General features: G+C 36.4%; 1 pseudogene; it reads right to left on the bottom strand.

The window, feature by feature from the left end:
• Window positions 1-2,387: 2,387 nt before the first annotated feature.
• Window positions 2,388-19,882, bottom strand: LOC111379847 (annotated as a pseudogene).
• Between the last annotated feature and the right edge of the window lie 210 nt (window positions 19,883-20,092).

Below are 20,092 nucleotides of genomic sequence, written 5' to 3'. Positions count from 1 at the left end.
CTTAAATGAGTTCTAAGCTTTATCAAATGATTCAATTTTTCTCTGTCAAAATAGAATATGTCATGTTTCATCTTTCTAATCTTCAGTGGTGGGAAGAATATGTTGTATGAGGATATTTCTAAAGTTCACAATTAACTTTAGAACGCTACAAGATTAACACACCGACAACACATGTTAGGAATAACAATATCACGTGTACAATCACCTCAATATCTATTATTAGATACGTTGTCACCAAATAACCATGTAATAAGATAAATTCTACTCATTCGAATTTGGACTAGTTATATGATCGGACCGTGCTAAGGATAGGCTTAATTTATCTTGGAAAAGAAAATTAAATATCATAAGATTATCAATTACCAAGAATGGATGAATAAAATTAGATTACATAATTAAGAGTCGAAATAGATTAACAATATGATGACTATAAATTCAATAAAATCATTCCATAATTTGATACAAACCAAACTTTTACATATATTTTAGAATAAATAACAAACTTGTCATTTTTATTACATACTTCGAATTCAATACAAACTAGTACACTTGAATTGTATTTCTTGTGGAACGATATTCTAACTCATCACAATTATAACTTGTCAACGATCCTATATGCTTACGAAAATTTTTCGAACATTTATCTATTTCACCTATATTGCTACATGTACTTCCATTTGTTTACAGTAAATAGAAACTTTTAGTTAATAAGAATCACCATCTTGGAGGGAGGTGGTGTTTGGCCATTGGAGGGGATGGGGAGATTAGTTGTGGACGATGAAATTTTTCTAAATTATTTTTTCTATATGTATCAATCCGTACTCAGTTATTTTAAATGGAATTCATTTGTACGCTTCAAATAATTATGGCACTCTATTTGTAATTCTTCCTTATTTTTGTTGTTTTATTACCGTTATTTTTAAGTTTTTGTTTATTTAAAGAGAATTGTGAATCCTTCATTCGATGTCAAAATGAAGGGAGTAACGAGTTTTGCTACATAATCGAAATGTTGGGAGTAGATTATGCTAAATAACGGTTGAAGATAGATTGTTATATTTCGCATGGGCTGAGGACGAAAAAGGAAAAAATTTCCTAATGTTAGTGTATGGACATTAATTTTTGTATAGTTAGTAGTTTGTAGTTGTAAGGATGATTTATTGAAATTTCAGTAGCGATATGGCGGCCCATATTGTTAATTTTCCTATTTTTGGAAAAATATGCACAATTAGATCTTAACACTTATAGCAAACACATCATTAATGTTTAGCAATGGACTTTTTATCCCATCTTACATAATCCCATCAACCTTTTCTTGCCCGCCCCCAAATCTGGTTCAAATAATTAAATTGATAGTTAGAATATTTTGAATGGAGCATTTTGGGCCTAAGCCGGTCGATTCTTAGAATATTTTTGTGGGTTTTAAATTTCTAAGTTTTGTGCTGTATCTTCTTGCTAATGTAGGAAGACTAATTTAGTGTAGTATCATCTGTTAGTCATCGAAATTTATAACTTCGCATATAAATAATAACTTTTTCACAAATTCATAAATCTGGCTTTGTTACTATTTGAAATATCAAATATTTTTGTTGGAATATTGACCTCATAAAGTAAAGAGTCGGGGTTCAAATAATTAAACTAATAGTAAAAATAATAAAAACAAAGTTTTGATGTTATCTGGATAGTTTTCATAATGAACAAAGCCATTTGATCCTATGTTGGTTGATTCTAAGATGATTTTTGCGGGATCTATATTTTTCAGTTTCGGACTGACTTATAGAAAGACTAATTTTGTGTAGTACTATCTTTTAATCATCTATTTTTAACTTCGCATATGATTAATAGTTTCTCCAAACAAGAAAATTTGGAAAATGCCTTTAGGGGAAAGTATATTTTGCATCAGTAGTGCTACTTATAAGTAAAAATAAATAAGATGACTGTAGTTTTCTAAAAGTGTGTTTGATTAGTATGAAAAATATCACCTAAAAAAGAAAATTAAAAAAGAAATTATTTTCTTTATTTTGGGAAAACAAAAACTTACTCCCTCAAAAGAAAATATTTTCCTTAATAAAAAATAAATAAATAAATAACATATTTTCAAAAGTTAAAAAATATTTTGGATGAAAAAAATAGCAATCAAACACTCAAAGTAGAAATTTGGGTGAAAAACTGACATTTTTCATAGAAAATAAATGCAATCAAACACACCCTAAGTTCAACCCAACAAGCTAACAGAAATTTCAAATCCTTTGTCCTTATTAGGCACGCCAATGTTAAGACTAGGCACGCCACATAAATAAATAAAAGGATAAAAGTTCAACGCATTGAATAAAATCAAATCCAAGTTTTCTAAAGTTGAACGTAATATGAAATTCAACATTATCTTTCACTCAAGCAAGTGCAATAAGACTGCCATCGCTCCATGCATCGTACTTCGTCATCATCCTGGGCATTGTTGTTCGATGAATCATCTGTGTGCACAAATTGTATATTAGATTATATGAAAGCAATTTTATAACTAATGATATAATTTTATTTAATTAAATATTCTGCCTGCAACGTTACGAGTCTGTCTTGTAACCCATATTTCTGGAGTTTGTTTCATGGAATATATATCTGAACAATCTAAAATATTTATTTCCAACCTTAAAGATGAAAATTTAAGAACGAAATTCAAAAGAACAACCTTTTGGCATCATGTAAATAAAGAAAATCTTTTGTACAATCATAATTTGGCATCGTAATAAAAATCATCTTTCGGATTTTTGTAATTCACTTCGTTTCTTCAAAAATAAGAAGCTTGGAGACCCCAACCTTTTTCTATATATTGTATCACACTACTTGTTTAGGAAAAAGAGGTGATGATCTTCATTGTGATGCTACAATTTGAGATGAATAAATCCAATAACTATTCTTCAAACAAAATATTTGCTGCTCACATTTTCAATGTGACGAATTGAAACATAAAGTAAGATGAAAATTCAGTACCTGGGAATGTAGAATTCAGAGATTGAACAAATGGATATCATCATTTAGCATGATCAGGAGGATAAATGGAAAGTTTAAATACCATGCTTTTCTTTTGGCTTTGAATATTCTTGGCAGAAGTAGTTGCCGATTCGTTGGTCTAGTACAAGTCCATTGTCTGGAGGGTTTCAATATTTGAGAGGCCAATTGGGATTGTATTGAGGTAAGTGTACTGTTTAAGATGAAAACTCTTGAGACTTGGGAAGTGACTATCAGAAGCAACCCAATTGACTAAATCTGTCCTTCCAATATGCAACAATTTAAGAGAAGGAAAACCTCCATTCTTTGGCTCCCAGCAATCTCCCTCGAATGCATTTTCTTTCAACTTGAGGATCTCAAGGTTTTCTAACATTCCCAGTGTAGACATGTACTTCCAATCAAGCTTGGTGCCATTGAGTGTTAGCATCTTTAGGTTTGGTGGAAGTTTTTCTGGAGGGCTAACTATTTTGCCTTTAGAATCATGCACGTCATTGAATAGCTTCAAAATTTCAAGGGAACTCAACTTTTTCACGTTGTCAAACAAAAAAGATCCTTCCTTGATCTCAAAGCCAATCGACCACGAATACCCAACTTACTTAGGTTAGGAGCCCTATCAAAGACATCTTCCGCACGAGTTTCAGGTGATATTGTCGAAATTGTTCTTAGGTTTGTCAAAGAACCTTCTTCATTGTTTCTTTTTCTAATGAAGGAGTCTAAAAAAGATGTGGATGCATTTGTTTCTAGATGTCTCGGTCGAACCATTTTTGATATATCTCCTCTAATTTCAAGGGCATTTGATGATGTCTTGACAATAAGAGTTTGCATGTTCCAAAGTTTGGTAATGCATTTAGGAAGGATCTTGAATTGGATGGAGAGAACAAGGTACCTCAAATTAACAACATGACCTAGGTCAGCAGGAAAACGATTGAAACATATGGGCTCACCATCTAATATCCTGAGCAATTTAAATGTTTTGGGGATGGAAGAAACGTTTGCAAGTGTCAAGGTAATTTCGTCATTGGAGAAACACAAGAAAGACCGAACATGTGAACCAAACTGTTGTAGAGATATGTTGTTCAGAAGGTGGGGTGGAATAGAAAGGTGACGGTACATTTTGAAGGCACCGTTGGATGATAAATATTTATGATTGGACCGTTTGATTTCGCGGTAAAGATTTTCATCAACTGCTTTTTTTCTTGCAAAACACATGTATCATGTCATGAACAAAGCAAGTTTTAATTTTTGCCACTTGACCTCCATTTTTCAAGATTTTCTAGATAGTCCTCTGCAACATTCTCCAAGTTTGTCTCCTCATTTTGTTGTATGAATCCTTTGGCAATCCACAAGCGAATTAGTTTCCTTGCCGAGATACGATAGTCTTCTGGTAGCATCCCAAAGTTGAGAACACACACTTTCAAGTCATAAGGTAGTTGATTAAAACTCCATGATATAACATTTATGATGGTCTTCTCATGATCCATTTCAATAATATATTCCTTCACATTTTTGGAAACATCTTCACAGATATCTCTCTTAGTACGTTTTTGTAGTAGAATTCCTCCAATCACCACTATTGTGAGTGGTAGTCCATCACATTCAGCAGCTATTTGCTTTCCAAGTATTATCAACTCCTGTGGGCATTCCTCAAAGCCAAGTGCTTTCCTTTGAAGTAACTTCCAACTCTCATCATCATTTAGAAAACACAAATTATGATGTTCTAATTTGCACTTGTCAGTATAGCCCACATTTGTGCTAAGATTGCTCAATAATGTTCTACTCTTCTTCTTGTTCTTAGGAAAAGCAACTTGGAGATAATTCCAATCTTGTTGAGTCCACACATCATCTATGACAATTAAATACTTCTCTTTCTCCAAACATCCATGAAGTTTTTGACCTAAATTTTCTTCGGTCATGTTACGCATCTCACCAATGACCTTGGTCATTTGATCCAAAATTGCAAGAAAAACTTCCTTTCTATTGCAATCTTGAGAAGCAGAAACCCATCCACGATTGTAAAATTCGAATTCTATTGCAGGATCATGATATACCTTTTTAGCCAGTGTTGTCTTACCAATACCTGCCATACCAGATATTGATATAACTTTTAGTCCTTCAGATTCTCCATTAAGAAGATTGATAATATTTTTTGCATCCTCATCAAAGCCCACCACATTATCTTCCTCTACAATGGGAGCCTATAATATATAAATAATGATGTGCCAATATTAAAATGAAATAAATATTAGAAACTCAAGGCCATAATAAAATGAGATAATAGCAACAAACTATCCAGGAATACATGTCCATCTCTATAAATTAATTATGACGTAGCACCATTAATCTCTAATCTTTGACACATAGGTTTAAGAATTGAACAGTCAATTCAAAAACACTTTTAGAAAAGCTTAGATATTGTAACAGCTGCACAAAGTCCTCTAAATTATCAACTATGGATTCAAATTGGATGACATTTCTGCTGCTTTAGTTATTAACATCCTGACTCCCACCCTTGTCTCCAATATTTAACTAAATGCAACATGCAATACCTGAGACGTGGAATCTAGATCTAATCAAGGCATATGTTTGTTGTTGTATGAAAGTGTAGCAAACACAGTGGACAAAAAAAAATAAGAATGAGAAAAACACAAATTAAATTAAATGTGGCCTGAGAAACCGTCTACAATCACGAGAGAAGTAGAATCTACTAACTATAAAATGTAAATGAAACCTTAAGTATGTTGTTTACGGTAAAAATTGGATCAAATGATTTTATTAACAATTGAAGATTAATGTAAATACAATCAATAAATCATCTAATCTAACTATGAATTCCACCTCTTAAATTCACTAGTCTAAATACTTCAACTAAAACAAGAGGAGAAATAGCTATTTGAGGTTGAAATATTTGAATTTGTTAGGAAAATGTTGTAATTGGCAATCTGTGACCAAAAGGACTAATTTGTCGAGTTTGTAAAGTCAAGGACCAATTTGTCAATGTCTAAAAGTTCAGGGACTTGTGTTGCAATTTCGTAATAATTAATGTATAGGTCTAGGGTAAAGTTGGATGCTTTGAAGATGAAAATGGTGCAAGATTGGTGCCATAGTTTCGCCGTGACCTCGCCGAGCCTAAATAACAGAACCTGCGTCGCTGGAGTTTCGCCACCACTTCGCTCGAGCGAGATGCGTCGCTAGAGTTTCGCCGGCACTTCGCTCGAGCGACAGTGTCATCCGACGTTTGGTAATTTTCCTTCCTCGCGAATTTTAAACGCTCCATACTACCAAAAACGACCTACTATATAAACAAAAATTTCACTTTTCATTAACAACCTTTGGCAAAACACATAGCACAATATTTTCCTCTCTACCAAAGGATCGATTGCAAAACTCTTCACCATATGATTGATTCATTGAAGAAAAAAAACATCAAAGACCTGTTCAAACAAAACACCTATCAAAAATCCTCACTACTTCCAGAAGATCAGTTGATTGAAGATCCGGGAAGGAGGTTGATTGAAGAACTGGAGTTCTTGTTGATTCACGGGAAATAGAAGAAATACAAGGCTGGGATTTTGGCGCAGATCTGCAGAATCCAGGAAAGCTTTGGTTGATACAATAAGGAGGTCTGAGTGTTGTTAGATACAGTCATGTCTGGCATACTGCAAGTTGGAATCTTCTATAGTGAATCCCTACTGGCTTGTGCCCAGAGTTTTTACCCAGTTGGGTTTTCTCCGTCAACAATTTTTGTGTTATTTATTGCTTTCTGTCAATTTCAATTCAACCGGCAATTCAACATAAGTAGTTAAATCATGTGAATGAATCTGGACAACGTTTAATTTATGTGACTTATTGCATAACTTAATTAAATTGTTAAATTCCGCATAGACATCTGTTCACCCTCTCTCTAGGTGTTGATTGGGTCGAACTATAGCCTTTTCAAGTGGTATCAGAGCCAAATCTCGAGTCCTGACCCATAGTTGTCTAGATGAGTCAATCACTTTCTGTACCTCCATACTTTGACAGAAGTAATTATGCTTACTGGAAGGTTAGAATGCGTGCGTTTCTTAAGTCCTTAGATGAGCATGTTTGGTTGAGTGTGCAAAATGGCTGGAAACCTCCCTCCACTATCGTATCAAGAACTGTTAACCTTACTGATATAATATCACTGTGGACTATGGATGAGATAGTTGAGTGTAATTGGAATAGCAAGGGACTTCATGCCTTGTTTATGGCCGTGTCTCCCGAAGAGTTTAGGAGAGTGTCAATGTGCGAAACTGCTAAAGAGGTGTGGGATATTCTTGAAACTACACATGAGGGAACTAAAATGGTAAAGAACTCGAAATTACACATGCTAGCTTCTAGGTTTGAAGAAGTGAGGATGAAAGATGACGAAACCTTTGATGAATTTTATGCAAAATTGAATGATATTGTTAATTCTAGTTTCAATTTAGGCGAGAAAATTCCCGAGTCTAAAATTGTCAAAAAAGTATTTAGGTCCTTGCCCGAGAGATTTAGACCTAAAGTTACTGCCATTAAGGAAAGTAAGGATCTAGATGAAGTTAAAATTGAAGAACTTGTAGGATCCTTACAAACTTATGAACTCACTATCACACAACCTAAGAAAGGAAAGTCCATTGCTTTAAAATCCATCAAAGAGGATGAATGTTCCAATACTGAGTCTCTGAGGGACGATGAAATTGCTTACTTTGTGAAGAAATTTCAAAAGGCTCTCAAGAATAGGAGAAAGCCTCAGGATAGAAAAAGTGGAGTCCCTAGCATATTCTCAAAAGAAAAAACTGAAAGGTTTAACAATAAAAGTTCTAGTGATAAACCACGTTTAGTTAGGTGCCATGAATGTCAAGGTATAGGTCACTATAGGAATGAGTACCCTAGTTATAAGAAGAATCAAAGAAAAGGGAGTAAGGCCTTAGTTGTTTCACTTACTGATAACGAGTCTGAGACCAGTGATAGGCAGGAGTCATCTAGTAGTGAAGATGAAGGGAACTATATGGCATTTGTGTCGACTATTAAGAGTGAATCTGACAAGGAGAGTGACAAGGTTGAGGAAGAACTTCACAACAATAATTCTAGAAATGAGGATGAGGATGACATAAACATACATGAGGCCTATCAACTCTTGTTCAAGGAGAGTCTTAAAATCAAAAAGATCAATAAAGCCCTACTCAAAAAGGTTGATCAACTTGAAAGAGAAAAAGAGAGACATTCTAGTAATCTCCAAAATTCACTTAAGAGTGTCAGTGAGTTAAAATGTGTCAATGAGAAGTTGGAAGACAAGGTTAAGACATTAACTAGTGCATTGGAGAAATCTAATGCTCATCTTCAAACTTTCATAAGTGGAACTAAGAAATTGGATGATATTTTGGGAATGAATAAGCCTACGGGAGATAGGAAAGGTCTAGGATATGTTGAGGGTAATACGCATGGTGCTAGTCCATCTAAAACTGTATTCATTTCTGCCTCTAGGAAGTCTAATGCTATCAACAGTCCAAATAAGGGTAAGAATGTTTCGAGGGAACAATGTCATCAATCACGTAGAAATTTTATGCCCAAACACCCACAGACACGTACCTTTGAGCCTAGGTTAATTCCCACCTGTCACCACTGTGGAGCTCTAGGACACACTAGACATAGATGTTATGAGTTAGGCAATGAGCGTAAAAATCAGAATATTCCAAGTCAGGTCAGTTTTCTGACTAATCAGGTTAGTCATTTGACTGAGATGCTTACTAGGCTGACTAGGAGTACCACGTCATCTAAGAAAGTTTGGGTTAAAAAGGAGGATCTAGCTGGACTTTCAGGTCAGGTAAATTGCTATGTTGCTTATGTTGTATTAAAAGCCCAAGATTTCAATATGTGGTACCTTGATAGTGCTTGTTCTAGGCATATGTGTGGTAACAAGGCTTTATTCACTACTCTTGATGAATGCAATAGGGATATGGTTACCTTTGGAGATGGGGGCTCTGCACCTATTCTTGTCAAAGGTACTGTACAAATACATGGATTACCTGTGATCTCAAACGTGCTTTATGTGGAAGGTTTAAAGTCGAACTTGTTAAGTATTAGTCAGATTTGTGATGCTGATTTTGAGATTAGCTTTGTGGAAAAGAGATGTACCGTGTATGATTCATTCGGTGGGATGGTCCTTGAAGGGGTTAGAACGTCTGATAACTGTTATGGAGTCCTACCTAATTCTAACTATGTGTGTAGGAGTGCAAAAATTGATGTGAGTGAACTCTGGCGTAAAAGATTGGGTCATTTAAACACTGGCTAAAAAAGAGTTGGTAGATGGTTTGCCTAAAATAGGTCCTAGTGAAAATGTTGTGTGTGGACCATGTCAACTGGGTAAACAAATTAAAGGAATCCATAAAAAGACTTCTAAAATTTTGACCAAAAGACCCCTGGAATTGATATACATGAATTTAATGGGACCATCTAGGACTGAGAATTTAGGAGGTAAGCAGTATATTCTGGTTGTGGTAGATGATTTCTCGAGGTTCACATGGGTAGAATTGCTTAGGGAAAAATCTGATGCATGTGACCTTATAAAATCTTTATGTACATGGCTTAGTAATGAACTCAATCACAAAGTGTCCAGAATGCGAAGTGATCATGGAAAAAAGTTTGAAAATTTCAATCTTGAGAGCTTCTGCATGGATGAAGGGATACTACATGAGTTCTCTTACCCTATCACTCCTCAACAAAATGGGGTGGTTGAAAGGAAGAATCGTGTTCTTCAGGACATGGCTAGAGCCATGCTTCATGACAAGGGGCTAGCCTTACATTTTTGGGGAGAAGCTGTTAATATTGCATGCCACATAATCAATAGAGTCTACCTTAGACCCAAAACCAATCAGACTCCATATGAGATTCTAAAGGGTAAAAAGCCTACTGTCAAATACTTCGTGTGTTTGGGAGTAAGTGCTACATTTTGCGTGATAGAGAGAACTTAAGTAAGTTTGAATCTAAGAGTGACGAAGGAATCTTCTTAGGGTATTCTAGAAATAGTCAAGCATTCCGAGTATATAACTCACGTACTCGTACTGTGATGGAGTCAGTCAATGTTGTGATAGATGATGGTGTGAGTGGGAGAATATTGAAAATTATGATAGAAATGGTAATCTTATAAGGTCTAGTGATCCTACTGAACCGCTTGTGCCTGAATCATCTCTTAAAATTCCTGAAACTCCTGAAAAGGAAACACATCCACAAGATCAAGACACAATCCCTAAGGAACCATCAACTAGGGTCAAGTCTAATCATCCTAAAGATAATATCATTGGGGATCTGGATGAAGGTATGAGGCTTCGTAAGAGAGTACTGAACAATCTAGCATATACTAGCTATGTTTCACAGGTAGAGCCTAAGAAAGTCGAAGAGGCCCTTAGCGTGAGTGTTGGGTGAATGCAATGCATGAGGAACTCAATCAATTTGCTAGAAACAATGTGTGGATCTTAGTATCCAGACCTGAGAATTGTAACGTTATTGGTACTAAGTAGATCTTTAAGAACATGACAGATGACCAAGGTACTATAACTAAGAATAAGGCCAGATTAGTTGCTCAGGATTATACTCAAGTTGAGGGAATTGATTTTGATGAGACTTTTGCCCCTGTTGCACGACTTAAGTCTATTCGGATTCTGATTGCTGTTGCCTATACCTCAGGATTCAAACTACATCAAATGGACGTTAAGAGTGCCTTCTTGAATGGACTTCTTCAAGAAGAAGTCTATGTGGAACAACCAAAAGGATTTGTTGATCCAAAGTTTCCCCACTATGTCTACAAACTCCACAAAGCACTCTATGGCCTAAAACAAGCTCCTAGAGCTTAGTATGAGAGACTTACGTCATATCTTGAGGAACATGGTTTCTCTCGAGGTGGTGCTGATAGGACCTTATTTATTATACACATTGAAGAAACTATCACTATCGCTCAAATTTATGTCGATGACATCATTTTTGGTTCTCCTATTAAGTCTCTAGCATATGAGTTTGCCGAGTGTTTGAAGCAAGAATTTGAGATGAGTATGGTTGGTGAATTGAGTTATTTCCTTGGACTTCAGGTGAAACAGACTGAGGATGGCTTGTTTATTTCACAGTCTAAGTATGCAAAGGATCTAGTTAAGCGGTTTGGGTTAGATAGGAAGAAGCATACTAGGACACCTATGAGTACTAGCTTGAAGTTAGGTCGTGATCCTTCAGGTAAGAGTGTAGATCCTTCCCTATATCGAAGCATGATAGGTAGTCTTCTCTATCTCACAGCTACTAGACCTGACATTGCTTTTAGTGTTGGAGTGTGTGCTCGATTTCAGGCAGATCCCAAAGAATCACACTTAAGCTTTGTTAGACGCATCATTAGATATGTGAGTGGTACTGTTGATCTAGGGATTTTCTATTCTAAAAATTCTAATCTTGATTTGGCTGGCTACTCCGATGGCGATTGGGCTGGGAATGCAGATGATAGAAAAAGTACTTCTGATGGCTATTTCTACATGGGTAGCAATCTAGTAGCCTGGTTAAGTAAGAAACAAAATTTCATATCCCTATCCACGGCAGAGGTCGAATACATAGCAGCTGGAAGTTGCTGCACTCAGCTTCTCTGGATGAAGCAGATGTTGAGTGATTATGGGATTAATTAAGGGACCATGACTGTTTTCTGCGATAATACCAGTGCTATAAATATTTCTAAGAATCCCATTCAACATTCTCGAACAAAACATATTGACATACGACATCATTTTATTCGTGAACTTGTTGAAACACATGTTGTCCTTAGATCATGTTTCTACTGACAACCAATTAGCCGATCTACTTACGAAACCACTAGATGGGATGAGGTTTGAGTCGCTTCGGACGGCTGTTGGTATTTGTTTGCTTATCTAATCATGAATTCATGCATATTCATGTATTTATCATATCTGCACTTATTCATTTCATATCTTGTATGTGATAAATGTGTGTGTGGTGCATTTTGTTTGTTAGTTATTTTTTTAGTTTTTATTTTGAGTATTAAGTTTGCATTTGAAATTTAAAAAAATAAATAAATAAAATAAATAAATAAAAATTTTTGTGTGCATCGTGTATGACGTTATGATGTTTGCATTCAGGATCAAACTATATTTTTCATCATGTGTACGAGTTTGAGGTTCCATCGTAGTTCTCACTTTCTGTGGAGTTCTTGGTATACGGCTCGTCATGCATTTTCGCACAGTACACACTGTAGTCCTGTAGGTGGGTCTTGACCGCATGGATGAGACTTGGGATTGTATTCTTCTGTGATTGGGGTTGTTTGTCCATTTGACTTGATCTGTGACGAGTGTAACATAATCAATATTGTCTTTTCCCATTTTCTACATTATTTTTTGAACTTATTTCTGTTTTCGGGGCCTATTTGACTTGAACAATTAAGCCTTAGGGGTTTCTAACCTGATGCCCTATGGTCGTCTGGCTTGGGAGTCACCGGCCCAAAGTTCGTTACAGGGGTCATTTCTATCGCCTAATGAAGATAACATTGCACCTAAGTTCTTATGTTATTAAAATATATATATATATATATATATATATATATATATATATTAAAATATATATATATATATATATATATATATATATATATATATATATATAATAAAATAAAAAATAAAAAAATGACATACAGTTAAGGGGAGTAAAATTGTGACAATTGTACTGTTTGATATAGGTCCTCATGGAATTGGATTTAACTGGCACTTGGTCAATATACACTCTTTTACAGTTGTTTTCACGTGTCCTTTCTCACTAATTTAAGGTTTTGAGTCTAATTTGCATGGATTGCGTGGCACATTTCACGCTGATATTCTGTATAAAATTTATTTCATGGGATTTTGAACTATGTGTGGACTTAAGATTTGTCTACATGCTTTGAATGTCGGATTTGTGATTTTGTGCATATTATTCGTATCATCTACATATTTGGGTACGTGTTTCATCATCGATTTTTTAGTTTGTCTTTACAAAAACAAAAAAAATAATAATACATACAACTGAAAATAAAAATAAAAATTTTTGGACCTATTTTCGTTATTTTCCAAAATTGTGCTACTTTTCATAAATTTTAAATGTTTGGTGCTCTTTTTGACATTTCATTTTCACTCGAGCAACAAAAGCAGAAAGGATGTCGCTCGAGTTTCGCCCCCCGTCTCGCTCGAGCGACATATTTATTTAAAATGCGGCTGTTTCAATTTTTCGCGCATTTCATCATTTTTTTCTCCTCCTTCAATTCTTTTCTTCTTCCATCGAAATTATTTACTCCCAATTCATTTTTGGCCTCAATTCGACATCTTTAACACAATCTTGGGTCTGAAACACTAACTTCTTGGCAAAATCTTTAGGTAATTCCCAACTTTCTTTGCTTTCAATTTTTTTTGGTTTGTTTGATTTCTTTTCTTGATCATTGTGTTGGTTTGTGTTATTTTGGCATTACATCTTGCTTGTACACATGTTTTGCATCAAGTATTACTTTCCATTTCCAAAATTATAGTGCATTCCTATGGTTTTCTTCACATTTTTTCTAAGTTTTTGGTCCATGTTCATCAATGTAGTTCTTGCACCTCGTTGATTCATTTGATGTGTGGTTTATTTGATTGTGAAGTCCATAGCATGTAGTTTTTAGAGATGTGTTTGGATTTGTGATTGGGTCTCGTATGTGCTTGGAATTTGGTGCCGAAGTCACGCACGCCACGTGTTCGATGAAAGTTCACTTTTTTATGCTTATTTGGTTTCTTTTGATTTTTTTTTTTTTTTGATTTCCTTCTTTTCCTTCGTTTCTTTCCTACTTATTTGAGTGTCGTTGCATGCCGTGTGTGTTTTCATTCATGTTTATGTGATTGGATCATATGTGTTTCCGCGTGTGCATCTTCTCATATCACGTTGCATCGTGATGCGTGCATTTCACATTATGCTTATTCTTTTCATCTCCGCATGTGCCAGATGGCTCGTAAGCGCTCTCGTACCTCTGCACAGCCCACTAGTGGATCGACATCTTATAGTAAATCCCGGTTTATTTCTGCTACAGCTCAGGAGGTTTTCATGTCTCAGTTCTCCTTATGCCTCATTCTCATGGAGCGTGAGGTAATTCTATCTGACCTTCCTATTGACGTCGTCGCTATTTTTGTTTCCCGGGGTTGGGAGCCCCTTCTTGTTGGTCTTACACCGCCGCCTCCACTCCTCGTTCAAGAGTTTTATGCTAATATTCATGAGGTGGATGGGTCGTCGTTTAGGAGTTTTCTTAGAGCTCATTCTTTTCGAGTTACTCCGTCTGTAGTAGGTCTTGCGTTAGGTATTCCTCAGATTCCTCATCCGACGTATCCCTATCTTCTCCCTGCTTCTCTTCCGGCCGATGCCCTTGTTCGGTCGACTCTTTTGAACACCCCGTCTACTGGGGGGCCTATGGCTTTGGCCACGGGTTCATTACCCACTGATCGACAGGTTTTATTGCTCATCGTGCGCACAAACCTGTGGTCTGTTGCTCATACTTCTTCTTTACCGATGGTACGGGCTCGTTTTCTGTATGCCCTACTTCATGGGGACTCTATTAACCTTCCTACTTTTGTATGACAGCAAATTCTAGCTTCTTTTCGTACTCCTGGGGGTCCTGTTTGATTCACCGGGTTGTCCTTTCTCTTGGTGGATCTTTCCCTGAGGGGTCTTCTACTCGTATAGGTCGCCCGATAGGACAGCAGACCATTCACCAGAGTCGATCCCATGTCCCGTCCTCTTCGGCTCAAGCTGCTGCTCAGGCTGAGCCCGTTGATATTTTTGATTTTTTGGAGCCCTTTGATCCTATTACTGATATTCTTACTGAGGGTTCCCGTGTCTTTCTTCCACCTCGTTCGGATTTTCCTTCAACTGTTCCGCTTCGAGCTGCCTTTCCTTCGATATCTACTTCTGCTCCATGGGTGGCTTCCTTGCCTGTTGACCCCATGGTGATGCTTATGGGTCAGATGTCTACTTTAGTTGCGCAGCAGGCTCGTATGATGGCAGAGATCAAGCAGTTACGTGCTGCTTCGGAGCATCAGTCTGCTGAGCTTTCTTCATTTCGACGTGCTCTATCAGTGTGTCAGCGTCAGTTGCATTGGATTCGTGATCGATTGGATGAGAGCTCGAGTGACGAGACTAGGGATGAGTCACCGAGTGCGAGTAGTGCTGCTTCTTAGTTTTAGTTTTAGTTTTTGATCCTTTGTCATTTGTGACAAAAAAGGGGGAGTAGATAGTTTAATCTCAATTTAACTGTGATATATTGGATTAACTGTGATATAACTGTGGTTTGATAGCTATTTAATGACTAGATTAAGTTTTAATATTTAAGCAATATTGATGTATGTTTTTGGTGTTTTTTGACTTACATTGCTATTGATTCTTAATCTGGTTAATTACACATGCACTATTCCTTGTTTTATCTACTGTTTCCATTTCACGTGCTTTTACACTTGGTATTGAGTTTCTGTATTTCAGGAAACAGGCTCGACAGGAGATAGTTGCTTTGGTTGAATGAATAGGTCGTTAGGAGTTACATTTTTTTTTGTCCTTGACTGTTTTGTGTAATTTTGTCACAGAATGGCAAAGGGGGAGTTTGTTAGGAAAATGTTGTAATTGACAATCTGTGACCAAAAGGACTAATTTGTCGAGTTTGTAAAGTCAAGGACCAATTTGTCGATGTCTAAAAGTTCAGGGACTTGTGTTGCAATTTCACAATAATTAATGTATAGGTCTAGGGTAAAGTTGGATGCTTTGAAGATGAAAACGGCTCAAGATTGGTGCTAGAGTTTCGCCCTGACCTCGCTCGAGTCTAAATAACAGAACTTGCGTCGCTGGAGTTTCGCCACCACTTCACTCGAGCGAGAGTGCGTCGCTAGAGTTTCGCCGGCACTTCGCTCGAGCGACAGTGTCATCCGGCGTTTGGTAATTTTCCTTCCTCGCGAATTTTAAACGCTCCATACTACCAAAAACGACCTACTATATAAACAAAAATTCTGCTTTTCATTAACAACCTTTAGCAAAACACATAGCACAATATTTTCCTCTTTACGAAAGGATCAATTGCAAAACTCTTCACCATATGATTCATTGAAGGAAAAAAAATATCAAACACCTTTTCAAACAAAACACCTATCAAAAATCCTCACTACTTCCAGAAGATCAGTTGATTGAAGATCCGGGAAGGAGGTTGATTGAAGAACCCTGTTCTTGTTGATTCATGGGAAATAGAAGAAATACAAGGCTGGGATTTTGGCGTAGATCTGTAGAATCCAGGAGAGCTTTGGTTGATACAGTAAGGAGGTCAGAGTGCTGTTAGATACAGTCATGTCTGACGTACTGTAAGTTGGAGTCTTCTATAGTGAATCCCTACTGGCTTGTGCCCGGAGTTTTTACCCAGTTAGGTTTTCTCCGTTAACAATTTTTGTGTTATTTATTGCTTTCTGTCAATTTCAATTCAACATAGGTAGTTAAATCATGTGAATGAATCTGGACAACGTTTAATTTATGTGACTTGTTGCATAACTTAATTAAATTGTTAAATTCCGCATAGACACCTATTTACCCCCCTCTAGGTGTTGGTTGGGTCGAACTATAGCCTTTTCAGAATTGCATGTCTTCTTCTTCAAATGAGAAGGTATTTATAGAATTTCCTCCAAGCGTTGGGTAGTTTGATAATTTCTGTGCTGTGCTAGGTGGTAGCTCTTTATTGGCCATTTTCTAACTAATTTCGGTTATCAATCACGATTCATTCATTTGCTCATGTAGACCTTATTGAAAGCCTATAACCATCCTAAGTGATGCAATACAATTCATTGAAAAGTGGGATCAGGGTTGAAAAAAAAAATTCAAAGTGTCCGTTTCCGGAGATGTTTGTGTCTATTTTGAGTGAAAACAGCCCAGCAAAACTCACCAACTTCAACCCAGGACGTATAGCTTATTTCAACCCAATTCTATCATTCAGGGCTCCAAAAACATGTTTTTCATTATTCTGGATACTTTTTTAAATTTTAATTAGATTAGGATTTTAATTCTATTTAGAATTTGACTTTATCTTTAATTCATATCGTATCTAAAGTTAATTGTTGTATAGAAGTTTGTTAGCAACCAAATTTTATTCACTTCTTTAAATATGCATTGTAAACATTCTTTTACATTCGGATGAATTTTGAATTAAATAAAGAGTATTGAGAAGTTTCACAAAGTATTCTCTCTTAATTGATATTAGATCTTTCAAATCAACGAGGTTGAGATTTTTACGAGATTTTGTTCTTTCCTATAAGCTTATGTTATGTCAATTGATATTAGAGCCATGTTCGTTCCTACATCATACCGCCAAGAAGACGATCTTATCTTGATATTAGGTTGGAAAAGGTTAATATATATCACATAGTTGCGTCAACATGTCAAAGAACTGACACAACAAATTACTGCACTCATTCTGCAGCACCAAGCGCCTATTGTCCACCCTCAGGAGGAGATTGAGGAAGATAATCCTTTTGCTCCATTTTATCAGCTAGTTCTGAAAGCTGTAGGATGTGAGGATAACAAGCGTTGGGAAGCAGATTCAAGGTTGACATTCCTGAATTCCAAAGCAGGTTGCAGCATGAAAAGTTCCTAGATTGGATGATTACAGTTAAAGAGGTCCTAGATTTCAAAGGTTCCGGAAGGAAAATGTTTATCCATTGTTGCAACATGATTTGGGTGATCGAGTAGCAGCATGGTGGCAACAAACCAAGATAATCAGAACCAAAATTGGAAAGAGCAAGATTGAGACTTAGAATAAGCTGAAGAAACAAACGAGAACTACAATCTTAACGTATAATTATGTTAAGGACGATAGATCAACAATTGCAAAATTTTCGTCACGGTATTAAATCTGTTACTTACTATACTACAAACCTCTATATGTTGATCACAAGGAATGACATTATGGAGACTGGGAACAGTTGGTGTCTTGTTATGTAGGTGGTCTACGATCCCAAATTTAGGATACTCTCAACATGATTGATCCTATGACAGTGGCACATCAACAGGCTTTATAGATTGAGAAAAAATAGTTTCAAAGAATTAGTACAGTTTCTTTCAAAAATCTACACCTAGTAATAGCATGTCCAGGTAGTTCTGCAAAACAGAATACCATTAATAGTTGATAGCACATCCTAGAGGGGATCTTTTTGTTGTTATTGCATCGGTGGCTACAGCAGTTCGCAACGACGTTGCGAGTAGCGATCATGACCATTGCTTGTAATGGTTGCAATCACTGTAGATTTCAGCGAGTACGCGTGACTGCAAGCTCATTGCTGCGGAGTTGAGGTGCTGCATCACCGCTTGTGGATCTGAAATTTCCTCCAATGTTGCATATTATAGTGACTATTTTGGTGATTTTATGGTAACTTTTTGTGGTTTTGTGGTGATTTTGCAGCATGTTTTGTTATGGTTTTTTTAGGTGTTGGCAGTGGTAGTGTCCTGTGGTGACAGTAGTGGGTTTATGGATTTTTTTTGTGGGGTGGTGATCGTGGTATCGTGTAGATGGAGATAGAGGATATGGTGGTGGTGATGGTGTGTTGTGGGTGTGTTGTGCAGTCGTGGTGCGACAGTTTTGCGGGTGTTCTAGTGGTGGTAATTGTGGAGACGGTAGTATAGATGCGATGGTAGTGGTGCGGTGCGACAATTTTCTAATTTGTGGTTTGTTGGTGGTGGTGTAGGTTGTGATGGTTTTGTGATTGGTAAAATTTTGATACAAATGATAAAATATATGGTTGAAAAGTTGTAAGACCTATAAAATATGCAGCGTATGGTTTTTCCACTAATCTAATGCCTTAAAATTGATTTTGGTATATATGGATCATTGGATAATTTGGATTGGACCAGCTCCTTTAATAAAAAAAGGCCCACAGCCTGTATAAGCCCAAACAAAAAGGCCAAACTACCCAAAAAAAAAAAAAATCTTGTTCGCCGGCCGCCTTCTTCCTTCTTCCTTCCATTGTTCCGGCGGAGTTCAGCACGCGTGACTGCGCCCCCTTGTCGGGTGCTGGATCCGCCAGTGTATATAGAGGACGGACATTTGCTTGGATTTTTCACCGTTTCGACCTTATTGGTTTAAAATATGAACCTAAATAATAAACTAATTTCAACATTGGTTTTGTCTTCCTTATTTTTTCAATTTCGGATGGAATTTTTAGATTGGATATCCGATAACATAGCAAATCGGATATGAATTTAATAATCAAACATCTTTTGGATTATCAGATCAAATTCGAAAATTATTCTTATCAAATCAGATCAGACACGATATAGGCCATCCGATCCATATCCTTATCCAATCCATTTCCAGTCCTAACCATAATTTAAGAACATAGAAATAGTAAATAAAATAAATTAATAAATAAAGGTCGCATTAAGATACCTTTTTCTCTTTTGCGCCTCTGGTAGATCCCTCCCGATTTTGCAAGGCCTCGAAGCCAAACAACTTGTTTTCATATATATTTCATACCCTCTGCCTGATCTTCTCAATGGTTTTCACCGACTTCCGAAGCTCTGCTGGGTAATCTAATATATGAAAAGCCTTCTCGATATAATTCCGGGCTTTGTGCTCAGCTGCCTGACAAACAAATGCTTCCATAGTATCTTCTGCGTCATATACCACATCTCTGATTTGGTTCACTAATTCTTCCAAGACTTCATGATTGTGTCGTTTTCCTTTTGAATCCTTGAGGAAGGCTTTGAACTCTATCAGATCGCTGTATATTTGTTCAACCTCACTTTTCACGGCACCGATAAGATTAGCATTGTAAACAAGCAGTTGCTTTAGGTTTTCCAGCAGAAATTCCACAACAGCGTCTGCCATCCTTTCTTCAATTACCCTATTTATTATATAATTTCATCCTCATATTCAAACAAGAAAATTTATACCCGACATATTTAACGAGACTTTCTTTAGAATGTACTGGATTTTCTTTAAATAATCCAGGAAAAAAAACAGTTATATGGGATTGAATTTTGTGGTTCCAAAACATAAATAACTAACCGGAAGAAGATTTAGAAATAACAAACTCGG

The sequence above is a fragment of the Olea europaea genome, unplaced genomic scaffold (genome assembly GCF_002742605.1).
Source record: "Olea europaea var. sylvestris unplaced genomic scaffold, O_europaea_v1 scaffold204, whole genome shotgun sequence".
Taxonomy (NCBI): domain Eukaryota; kingdom Viridiplantae; phylum Streptophyta; class Magnoliopsida; order Lamiales; family Oleaceae; genus Olea; species Olea europaea.
Note: the sequence above shows the minus strand (reverse complement) of the source record. Positions and strands in the feature narration are given on the sequence as shown.